Here is a 12,386-nt window from a genome sequence, read left to right on the forward strand (position 1 = left end):
GGGGACCCCCCTCCCCCTGGGGATCCCCCTCCCTCCCAACCAATGCGCAGACACACTCACTGTCGCCTCTCGGGAAAGTCTATATTGTGCTCCTAACTTTCCCGTTGGGCAAAGGACTAGCTGGTCCTTTCAGTGTCTGCTTGGGCTTCTACCAAGGAGGCAGCCTCAGCTTTCTCAACTGTGAAATGGGGACAAGCTTAGCTTCTGTCTGGGGCAGAAACAAAAGAACTGCTAGATAATGGTGGTTTTCTTGCCCTCCCAAAATCACGTGTGTCTCACTTGTGCCCGAGCTCAATAAGAGATCAGGCCTGCCTATATACTTCCATACCCTTAGCTCCTGGCATAGTGCCTGGCACATAGAAGGTACTTAATACCCATTTGCTGAATGAATGAATGAATGAATGAGTCACTCACTCCAGCACTGAAAGGACTAGCCCTGAGGAGTGGTCAAACCACAGACTTTCACCTCCCCCGACAGGCTGAGGTCCTTGCTCGGACTGGGCTGATTCTCCTCATTGCTCACCTGAAGTCACCCCATTTCCCACTGACAGACATTTGTTCCAGCTGTTCCCATTTTGGAATAGCTTCTTTCCCTCCTTCCTTCCAACCAAATCCAAACCCTTCAAGACCTGATCCACTCTCCTTACTTTTCTACTTGGGCTCCTCTCCTAAGGGCAGACAGATATCCCACACCAGCACCCAATGCACACTGTGGGGCCTGGGGCCAGGGACCAGGTGGTTAGATCTGTCCTGAGAAGGGAGGCAAGTTTGGCCCTTCTAGGGTAGGAGGGCCAAGTCAGCCGGATGGGCTGCGGAAGTCACCCTGGAGGGGTACAGGAGGTGAGCAGGCATGAGTAAGGGAGAGCTAGAGGCTGCAGGAGGGCATTGACTCTGGCACAGATGCTCACTGGGCTCCCCTTGTGTCTGGATCTTCTGTTTGCTCGATGGCACAAGAACACACTGAAATCTGAAGGATTCTTTCGTTGAGCACTTGTTTTTGCCCCAGTCTAAAGTTCTCCCCCCCCGCCCCCCCCCGTATGGGTCTTAACTCTGCTTCAGATCCCTTATAAACATTTGTGTGCTCTAGTATATGCGGAAGGAATTCAACCCTAGTCTTTCATTTGTTTGCTATCAATCAGTGTCCTGTATTAGGCGTGACTCTGCACTGAGAGCAGGGTGGCAGATGATGAAGCGGCCCCAGTCCCTGACCTCAGTTGACGACAGGTCAACAGGGGGGACAACACACACAGACAACACAAGGTCAGAGCTCAGTCACCCAGAAGTGAGAACACAGTTGCGGATTGATGGGGAACACTTTGTGAGAGTGGGGTTAATTGTAGGAAACATGTGGAACACCCAAACTGGGCACTTTGAGGAGAGTTTTAAAGAAGGCACTATTTAGAAGCGTAGTCAGGCTGCAGAGCAACCACACAGATAGCGTATTATCAAAGGGCTAGGAAAAGCAGCCCTTCAATGTCTACCCTAGGCTGCAGCTGTCACCCCTAGCTGCAGGGGTGCTGAGAGGGAGTGGTCAAAGTGGGAGCTATGAGGAGGGGGCTACTGAATGAAACCGTGGCCTGACCTTGAGGGGCACACCTAGCCCACAGCAATCGTTCTGCGCAGGACTTGGGGTCTAAAGGGGCCTCTCTCTCCTCCCTCCCTCTGATCTCTGGCCAGGTTTCCCCATTGGCAGACCCCTACTCTTGAAGCCAAGGACAGGGAACCTGTTGATGAAACACACAGAGGTTGAGCTCCTGAGGCCTAGAGCTGGTGGAGGAGGGTGGAGAGTGCATCTGGGGGGACAACAGAACGTACTTGGCATGTGGGCTCAGGGACTTTGGCTTACAGAGGAAATAAAAACTGCTTGTGCTTTCCTTATCATTCAGTTCTAAATATTTCATAATTTCATTGTCATTTCCTCTTTAACCCATGGATGATTTAGAAGTGTGTTTTTTAGTTTCTCAGCCTATGGGAGGTTTATGTTTTTCTTGTTGACTTCTAATTATATAGCATTGTGGTTGGAGATCATGGTCTGTAAGATTCTTTGGAATGTGATGTGACTCCCTCTGTGGCTTTGTACATGGTCATTTGCTGTACCTCGAGCTGGGTTTTATAGGATGGGCAGGAGTTTGCCTGGGAAGAGTGAACAGCACAGAATCTTACATTGTGGGAAATATAGCTGATCCACTTGGAAGGAACTTCAGAAGTTCCCAGCTCACCCAAGGAGCCCTGGGTGTCTCCCACAATACCAGCCGACAGATTGAAGGGTTGGGAGAAGCCAGAGATAGCCCAGATCCCTTAAACACCTATAGCCTCTTCCTGTGGCTCTCAGTCTGGGCTAGACAGACTGTGTTCCAGGAGGCTCTGCTGGGGCTGTGAAGACCTAGGAGAACATGGTCCTCCTGGCTTTACCACATATTAGCTGTGTGACCTTGACTACCTCTGTCTTTTTTGATGGCACACTGTAACCCGACAGCACTGCACACCTACACAGGACAGACACTGTTCCCTCCCACTGTGTCCTGACTATGATAAATGGCTCATATACAGCCCTGTCTCTGAAGCTTGGAGGGAGCCATTGAGGACTTAGTTGAGGTCGGACCCTTCTCCACTGCACAGTCTGGGAACACGACACCTTGATGGGAGCTCCAAGTGCAGTAGGGTGGTATCCAGACCTGGGCTCCTGCCTTGCTGTGTATTTCTGGGAAAGCTTCTGCCCCTCTTTGGGCCTCAACTTTCCCCATCTGCATCACAAAGCATCTTCCAGCCATATCATTGCAAGCGCCTATCAGGACCAGCTTCCTGCTCTGGCCCCTGTGGGCCTGTACCCAGTGACTCCACTGATATAGAGTAGCCTCTTCCAGAGTCTCCCCAGCCCTTCCTATGCCAAGCAAGTTTCCACATTCCCATACTCCTCTCAGAATGAGCTACAGCACCCCCAGCTCATCCCACCAGGCTTCTGGAAACTCCTGTAGCCTGATGAGGCCCTCCTTCTCCTAAAACTCCCAAGAAAAAGTTTCTAGTTTAGCTTCTGCCCCTTCCTGGCCAGAAGGCAGTGTCCTTCATCCTGGCACATTGATGAAAAGGCACAGGATACTCTTACTGCAGTAAAAGGAATTGAGGTTAGACTTCCTTTAGTTTGAAAAAGACAAGGTTGAAAAGGACGTACATTAAACTTTTGTGTGGTGTGGCCTTGGACAAGACATTTATTTCCTCTGAGTCTATTTCCCCATCTGTAAAACAGAAACAACAACAACAACAATACATGCCCCACAGAAGAGCTGTGAGGATCAGATGTGATAGTCCTTGTAAACAGTAGAAGGCTGTGGCCAGTATTTTTTTGGGTGCTGCCCCACAAACCAGCTTTTGAGACTTGTAATAACTTGCATGGACTTCAAAGGCATTATGTTCAGTGAAAAAGAATTCAATCTTAAAAGGTGACATACTATATGATTCCATTACATATGTTCTCATAATGACAAAATTGTAGTAACGGAGAGCAGATCAGTGGTTGCCAGGAGTTAGGGTTGAGGAGGACGGTTTGATTATATAACACAAGGGACTTTCTCTGGGTGACAGTTCCGTATCCTGATTATGGTTCTACAAACAAACCTACACATGTAATAAAATATCATAGGACTATAAGCAAAAGGAAAAAATAAAAGTGACTGTATATAAAAACTGGTAAAATCCAAATAAAGTCTGTAATTTGAATATTATTGTGCTACTGTCAATTTCCTGATTTTAATAATTATACCATAGTTATGTAGGATGTTACCGCTGGGAGAAGCTGCATGAAGGGTACATGGGAACTGTCTGTATTATTTCTGAAACTTCTATGTGAGCCTAAAACAATTTAAAAATAAATTTTGAAAACTTTTTATGTTGGATGATAGGGAATTGGGGTTCATTATACTATTGGTTCCGCATTTGTATATGTTTGAAAATTTCAAAAACAGAAAGTTTAAAAAACGAGACACACGAAAGGCAAGGCCTCTCTTATAGCAACTTTGTTTCAGTATCTCTGGGGTAGGTGCAGGAAGCTGTTTAGCAAGGTCCCCAGTGATATTTATGCAGAAGACTAAGGTTTGGAATCTCTGCTGTAGGCGGAATGTTTGTGTCCCCCGAAATTCATATGGTGAAACTTAATGTCCAATGTGATGGTGTTTGGAGGTGGGGCCTTTGGGAAGTGATGGGGTCATGATGGTAGGAGCCCTCGTGGTGGGACTAGCGCTCTTATAAAAGAAACCACGGAGAGCTCCTCTCCCTCTCTACCATGTGAGGGCACAGGGAGAATGGCCATCTATGAGCCAGGAAGCAGATCTTCACCAGACACTGGCTCTTTAGGTGCCTTGCTCTTGGATTTCCCAGCCTCCAGAACTGTGAGCAAGAAACTTCTACTGTTTATAAGCCACCCTAGCTATGATATTCAGTTATAGCAACTTGAATAGACTAAGAAAACTTCTTCCTGGTCCCCGTATTATCTGTGGGATGAAGCAAAAACGGGGGACTTCCCAGAGAGCTGAGGCGATGTCTTCCAATAATAGTAGTAGTAAATTAGCATAGATTTAACATTTTAGAAAGACAGCATGGTGAGGTGGAAACAGCGCATCTGTTTCATTCATTTGTTCATTCATTTATTCCGTAAGTATTTACTGAGGGCTCATTAGATGTCAGGCACTATATTTGGGCCAGGTGCAGACTTCACCCTTGATTTGTGGGTGATGACAATGATCTCAATCTTTTGAGGAATTTCCACCAGGCACAGGTGTCCCACTTCGTAGCTCATTAGGCTGAGGCTGCAGAAGATCATTAAAGAACAACAGGTCAGGGAGGGGTGGCTCTTAAAGGGGAAGGGCCCTTGGCTATCATTCTAATCTCAAAGTACATGGAAAAACCGAAGCACAGAGAGGGAAAGGAAAAGCCCAAAGGTAAGTAATGATAATAAAAACCTTTCATAGACAGTATAAAGTCTTCTATATATCTGTGCTTGAGATATGTTTTCTCATTTCTTCCTCTTATCAATCCTGGGAGGGAGGAAAGTTTGTCTTTCTAGAGCTGTTAAGTTGTCCATCTCTCCAGAGGGAGGGACGGAGGTGCAAGAAAGAAAGACAGTTCCCCTAAGGGAGAAGAAGGCCTTGGCCATGTTAGGATGACACCTCAAACTCTGCCCTGCAGCTCTTCTGGGAGAACCCCTAGATCCCATCTTGGCTTTGTTTCCTGTTGGTGGGAAAATTGTGTCCCCCCCACCCCCCCAGCCAGGAAGCAGCAATTTGAGTGTGGATGGGGTCCACTTCTAGGAGATTCACACTATCCCTAGAGTCTGGATTCCGTAGCAAGTATAGCCTGTAATTTCCTCCACTTGTTATCCAGCTTGTCATGGGGCTTTTTCGAGAAGCAGCTCTAGGAGCGTAGCTTTGTCCAAGGCTAAGAGAACTAAGGGTGTGCTCTTCTCTTTCAAGAAGTCTACGTGCATTTACACCAGCTGCCTGGAACCAACCCTCCTCAGGGGGGAGCCCTTGGCACAGAAAGTTTTAATACTTTGCAGATAATGCTCCTTGGTTAAGCCTGTGGGATTTTTGTCTTCCCCTTTGGACTGTAAACCCTGAAAAATGGGCTAGTGTTTATTTTACCTCCTCCCATGGGACACTAGCAACAACTGACAATTGTAAGGAACTTTCTGGTTTACAAAGTGCTTTCACCACTTTGGTAATTTTTTGAGCCCTGCAACAACCTGGGAGGTGAGTATTGGCTTCAAAAGGTGAAATGACTTGGCCAAGAAGCATAGCCTGATAGCATCAGAGCTGGGACTCAAACCCAGGCCTCCTAATTCTAATCATAGGTCCACCCCCTTCCCCACATTGCCTACGCACTTAACAGATGTACTGTTTAAGAGCTATCTCATATGACTCACTCGGTAAATTAGGGAAAGGAGAACAAATCAGTTTGAAAGAGGGCTAGACACGTTTCTAAAAACGTTCTCCTGGGAAAGTGGATAATAACGCAGACATTTGTGCCTGGATCCATGTTAAAGCAATTAACAGCATTAAGTTCACTGACCATACTCAGTAACCTTGACACCACCTTAGATTTTTTGCTCACTCTTTTGATACCCTTGCAAAATCTGCTGGGGCAGGTCATATTCCACACGTCGTATAGATAGCACCCAAGAAATAAAGTCCTTTAGTGTGAGCTGATGGTAGAAAAGGAGAAACAGACCAAGTACAGAGAGGAGAAGGGTCAGGAAACAGAAGGCTATCTGAGGGTCACTTGGTTTCTAGAGTGGTCACTCTGGGAAGAAGGCACATGGTAGACCGCCACTGAGATATTCAGAGCTTCTCTGACCTTGACAGCAGTTCTCTCTCCACAGGGACATCCAGAGGACACAGTGCAGGCTGCTGGTTAAAGCAAACTGAGACTGGCAAGAAAGGTCCGCCAATCAATCCCAGCTCCAAAGGGGTGTGAGTCTCCTGGCCGAGCTCTGCAGCTGAGCTCCCATCCGTCCTCCACCTGCTGCCTTCCCCACCCTCCATACATCATCCCCTTCTCCTCCTCACCAAGAGCCGAGAACAAAAGCACACAGGATGGCTGGAGAGCTTCAGCTACCCAGGCAACACACAATTTTCCATGCAGCTTCAGGGGTCAGGCACAGATAATCCAGGGCAACAGGTAATCCAGCATTTGGCCCCAGGGTCATGAGCCTGGGGAATTCTCAGCTCTCACAATCAAACAAGGAAGCCATCTGGACTCCGAGAGTCTGGGAAGGCCCTGCTTTCCTTTCTTGTCCCTCCAGGTCCTCACCCGAGATATGCTTAAAAACAGCTAGTCTCATCCCAGAAGCCTTCCCTAGAAGCAGACAATAATCAAACCCTTGCTTTTCAGATATCTTTCAGTTGGGTTGCCTGGGACCAACGTGCTGAGAACATCTGCCACAAATAAGTAGAAGGAATGTTGCTACCAACACCTTGTGAGACATTGAGGAAGTCATTTCGCCTGTTTTGGGGCCTTTTTCCTCAGGTATAAAATCACTAACTTATTGCAGGGGTTCCCAAGCCAGGCTAAATCTCAGAATTACCCAGAGAAAAATTTTTTTAATAAAGTTTCCCAGGCCCCACCCTAGGCCAAAAGAATCCACATTTCAGTGGTGGGGCCTAAGAATCGACATCTTTGACCAAAGTTCTCCAGGTGTTTCTGATGCTCAGCCAGGTGGGAAAATTATAGGCTTTGGTCTTTCTAAGCTGTAAACTCTTATGTTTAATGAGTTGATAAGGAATTTAATAAGTAGAGGTCTGTACTCAGTAGTAACTTGGTCTCAGATAAGTCATCCACAGATAATCAGGCAGGCCCTGCACTTTGGCCTGGAACTCCAAGTGTCACCTGGCTCCTGACCCCAGATGTCAGCTGCCAGGCTCTGGCTCTGCCTAGTTGCCTGGCCTCACTCCTCCTTCACTCCCCTTGCCCAGGTGTGGGCACTGGATCTAGCCAGCTGGCGACTAAGGAGAGAGAATGGTCACTCCAACCTGTATACTCTGGTCTGGGTTTACCCCCACCTTCCCTGCCTTGCTCCTACCCACCAGTGTGTGCACCCAGCCTTGAGATTCCCAAATTCCTAGTGCCATGCTCTCTGGCATGATGGCTATTGCTCAAGGCTCTTTCAATTCTTGGGAAAGAATTTCTGAAAATGGCAACATAGTGCAGGAAAAACACAACAGAGACATGTGCTCTAGAAGTAGGTCTATGTTCTAGAAGATCTATTTTCTAAAAGCAGAAGGTCCCACCTCCTCTTGCAGGACTGTGCCTTGAAAAGATAAAGTACTTAACCCAGCAGTACTGTTTTTGCACTTTTATCATGCATGAAGCATAGGGCTAAGCACATTACATCTACGATATAATTTAGTCCTTTTTTTTTTAAAAAATTTTTTTTTTTGCTTGTTTGTTGGTGTTTTTTTTTTTTTTTAATTGGGGAATTGGGTGATGGGAACAGCACTGGGGAATTAGGGGAAGGGGAACAGACAAGTTGCTGTCGTTTTGGTCTTCAGTCTAGTTGTGGAGGACGTTGCTTCACTGGCCCAAGTTGGCACCATCATTGCGCTCTTCCCAGGCGAGGCACATCAGTCGCCGGCTTCTGGACGGCCGCTCACTGCGGCTGCTGGCTGTTCACGCTGGCTGCTGGCTACACACGGTAGCCCATGGCAACCCACTGCCACAGGGGCTGCAGCCTATGCAATCGCCGGCGACTCATGGCAGCCCAGCTCCAGGTTGAGCTGTTGTTCAGCATCTTAGCTGTAGAGGGCAGTGTCACTGGCCCTCATATGTGGGATCCGTACTGTGGCCCTCTGGTGTCCCAAGCCAGTTCTTAACCATCACGCCATCCGGCCGGCCCAATCCCTTTCTTAACTTTTATTTTTTTTATAGGACTACTTTAGATAGAGCTATTATTTTTTTTTATTCACAGATGAGAACACAAAGGCTCAGAGAGATTGAGTAACTTGTCCAAAGGCAGAGCTGGGATTCTAATTTAGACCTTACTCTTAACATCTACGATGCCATCTCCACAGTATCTTCCTTTGTAAAATGGGAGTAACGTTATTCTTGTAGTATTATTGGAAAAGATAAAATGGAAAAATTGTAGGTAATGGAAGCAGACATCTCAGAGTCTGTTGGGAGTCATGCCAAGTGAGGCTCGGCAAAACACCTCTCTGCTCCCTTCCTTCCCCTGGCAAAATCAATGTCAAAATATAAGGTCTGTCAGCTACGTCCTATCTGTCCAGAGGCAAGGCCACAATGGGAGACTAAATTGGGTTGAAGAAATAAGAATGCAAGGCAGGGGGATTCATGCTAAATCATGAATGTTGGAACAGTAACAACAAAAGTGATCTGGGGATCATAGTGGACCAAAAGTCAAACATGACCCAGTAGTGATGTTTCAAACCAAGGCAAAGATTTGTGTGTGTGTGTGTTTGTGTGTGTGGAGGGGGGGCGTGATGGTAAGTGAGATGCTTGAGGGGATACCACTTACCTCTGATCACTGCCATGGCTGATACAGAAGTGAACCAAGAAAAGCATTATCTCTATTACCTCTATTGGGAGGGACACAGGTTCCGGGCAACAGAGTCAAGATTCAAGTCAGGATATGATGAGATGACTAGGCTGAAACCCACCAAATGAAATGAAATAAGGATAAATGCAGAGGCCCCAAAGTCAAGAATTCAAGGTAGGAAAAGCCATGTTTGACAGCAGGTCATGGGAAGACGGCTGAGGGTAGGAGTGGGGATGAGGGTAAGGAAAGGGCAAGGTGGAGGAATCAGTAAGGTGACCTTAGTGAGTGGAAACGTGGGGAGATGGCTGCAGGGTGGGTCATGCCAACTCCCAAAAGACTACCATCCTAAATGCACTCTGGTCACCTACAAGGCTATCTCGGGCTCAACTCCAGGCCTCTACTGTGAGGCAGATACCAGTGTTAGCCTGTCTAGAAGCATAGGCTGGGGTTTTGGGTCATATAAGGAAAGACAGAAGGTTGTTTAATCTGCTGACAAGACTCCAAGACAACTTGAGAGCTTACCACATCCACAGGAGGTAGAAAAGTGAACAGACTTTTCTGGGAAGCTCCAACTATGGAGGGCAGAATGAAGTCCAGTGAAGGGAGTGAGAGGTGGTAGATTTCAGTGCAGGATGGGGAAGAACTTCCTATCACTCAAAGCTGTCTTGGAGCAGGTCAGCTGGCACGGTAGAGAGCTCCCAGGCCCTGGGAGTTTTCAAACAGTTGCCTGATGGCTTGGGGATGCTTACGAGAGGGCTACTGTGATGGGTGGGAGGTTAAACTAGATCAGGGTTTTTTTTCAGTCTTTCTTGGAAATTGTTTCTTCAAATGATAGCTTATGGGAAACCAGCAAATGAAACACTGCTTCTCTATTTGAGTTGGGGCTAAGGACCAGGCTCCCAGGGTCCCCTCGTCTAAGGAACTGTTGGGAATTCTTGAAGCACAGTTGAAAACTAGTGACTGGACAGTCTCTAAGGTCCTTTTTAATGTTAAGACCAGGTAAGTCAAAACAGGAGCTTGAACGTGCCAGGCTGGTACTTTAAAATAATTGTCCAAGATTGTTCATTGTCTCAGCTCTTTCTGTTTACAACCCCCAGACCTGGCTGCCTCCTCCGATGGACACTGGGAATATAATGTCCTGTCTCTGAGGAGTGTCTAGCCTATGAGAGAGACAGCCTCATCAAGGGGGAGCACAAAATGCTGCGGAAGCACAGAGGAGCACATGACGGGATGGGGACAGTATGGAGGGGGGTAGATGTCAAGGGAGGCTCTGGTAGATATGTTTCATTGGAGCTTTGAAAGACAAATAAGAATTAACTTGATGAAGGATGATGGACATTGGAGGTAGGTAGGCAAAAGTACAGGTATTTAAAAAGATCAGAATGGAGGTAAGAAGCACACAGTGCATTCAGGAGCTGCCAGTCATCCAGAGTGACTGGAGCCAAGGGAGTAGGTGGGGCCTAGCAAGATATGAGCCTGGAGAAGTCACTGGGGACCAGATCCTGAAGCTCCAGTGAACTGACTCAAAGGGACTTTCTTCTGAAAACTCTGGGGAGCCTGGGATGATTCATAACTGGTTGAACCAATTTTTCTTGTAACTCTTCTGGTTCCTGAGGTCTGAAGAGCTCAGAAGTAGCCCTGTGAACGTGAGGAGAGATGAGCCTGCTCAGTGGACATTACAAATTACATTAAGTCTGGAGCATGGACAGTCATCTTCTATTCCTGGCTTGGCTCCTGATGCAGACAGTGACCTTCAAGCCATCTCTTTCCTTTTCGTGCATTAAGTCTCTTCTTTAGCAGAATGGGGATAAAAATGCGGCCACCAACCTGCCACATTAGAATTGCCAAGATCAAAGTGCTCCATGCAGCATAAACCAGAGCATAAAAGTCCTCCTTAATTAGAACACGAATTTTGAAATCAAGTTTGGAGGAATAAGAAACGTATAATGTGTGCATTTTGTTCTTCAGTTGACAGCAGGAAAATTGACATGTTTCTCTGATCAAGGGCTGGCTCAGGAGCCACCCATGACTTTTTAAAGGCCTGAGATAGCTGCTGGAGCGGGGGTTAGGGGTAACTGGGAGGCTGCCCTCTTTTTTGAGCTGGAAGTGGGAGAGGACAGGAGGTACAAGAAGAACAGCAGCACATCTCACCAACCAGCCGACCTCACAGGACTGTTGGAAGGATTGAGATAATCTGGGTAAAGGGCTTAGCACAGTGCCTGGCACATGGTAAGGCCCAGTAATACATGTAAGTGGTTTACTGTTAATGGGTATATATTGTGAAGACAGCTCTGAACTCACAGGACCTCCTTGCACGGGGCATGTGTTCTTTGAGACTTTACTACTGTCTACCTGTTGTTACTCCCTATGAAGCCCTAAATGCTTCATGGCAGGTTCCAAGGCCTGGCAAGATTTGCATCCCCCACAGTACCCAGTAGTGTTCTTTAACCCTCCCTGCCTCTCTTCTGAGATGGTACTTGTCAGTTTGCCTCGTATTGTAATTATTCATGTCAGCGTCTTGCTTGGTGAATTGTGAGCTCCTCAAGGACAAGGACTGAACCTTTAAATCTGGGCCCAGAAACAAGCATACTGAGCTTGGCCCTGCTTCACGGCCTCAGCACTTCATGTTCTCACTACCTGGTACTTTTCCTCAAGTATCAGCTGTTACTGCTGCAAAGATGGCTCTTCTGTCCATTAAGTTATCGCCTCCACTCCGCATTCTATTATTTTTTAAAAAATTTATCATAGCACTACCAGTATTTGAACTTATCTTACTGGCTTATTAATTTGTCTTCTTCACAAGCATATAAGGGCCTTATTTGTCCTGTTCACTGCTGTATTCCCGTTTCCTATAACTGTGCTTGGCACATAACAGGTGCCCGATGAATATTAATGAATGCTGAATCAGTGCTAAATCAAATGACTGGGGAAGTGGGCATTTTTACCTCTTCTCCAAGACTGGACAAAAAGGTCAGTATTGTGTAGACTGCAAAAAACAGAACATGTGGTTTCTGATTCCAAACTGGTAGGAGAAAACAGAAGTAGCAGCATAAGCATCCTGGAAACAAGACAAGGCAAACTCTGACCAGGTGCTGGATGTGAGGTGAGGCATGGACCAGAGGCCAGAGAGACACAGACGCTGGCTGGAACGGAGCTGGAGAGCAGGGGCCATCCTACTTATCCTCCTGTGTCAGCCCCTAACATGGCCGTGGCAGACAGCTCACCAAGTTAACACCAGCGGATTGGTGAAACACAGAAACTTTGTAACTTGGTATCTTGGTTTGCAAATATCCCTACTCAATAAGTTCTCTAGCTATGTGTGTTAACAGATTCTCTTAAATTCAGG

This window comes from Hipposideros armiger, unplaced genomic scaffold (assembly GCF_001890085.2).
Source record: "Hipposideros armiger isolate ML-2016 unplaced genomic scaffold, ASM189008v1 scaffold_743, whole genome shotgun sequence".
Classification (NCBI taxonomy): Eukaryota; Metazoa; Chordata; class Mammalia; order Chiroptera; family Hipposideridae; genus Hipposideros; species Hipposideros armiger.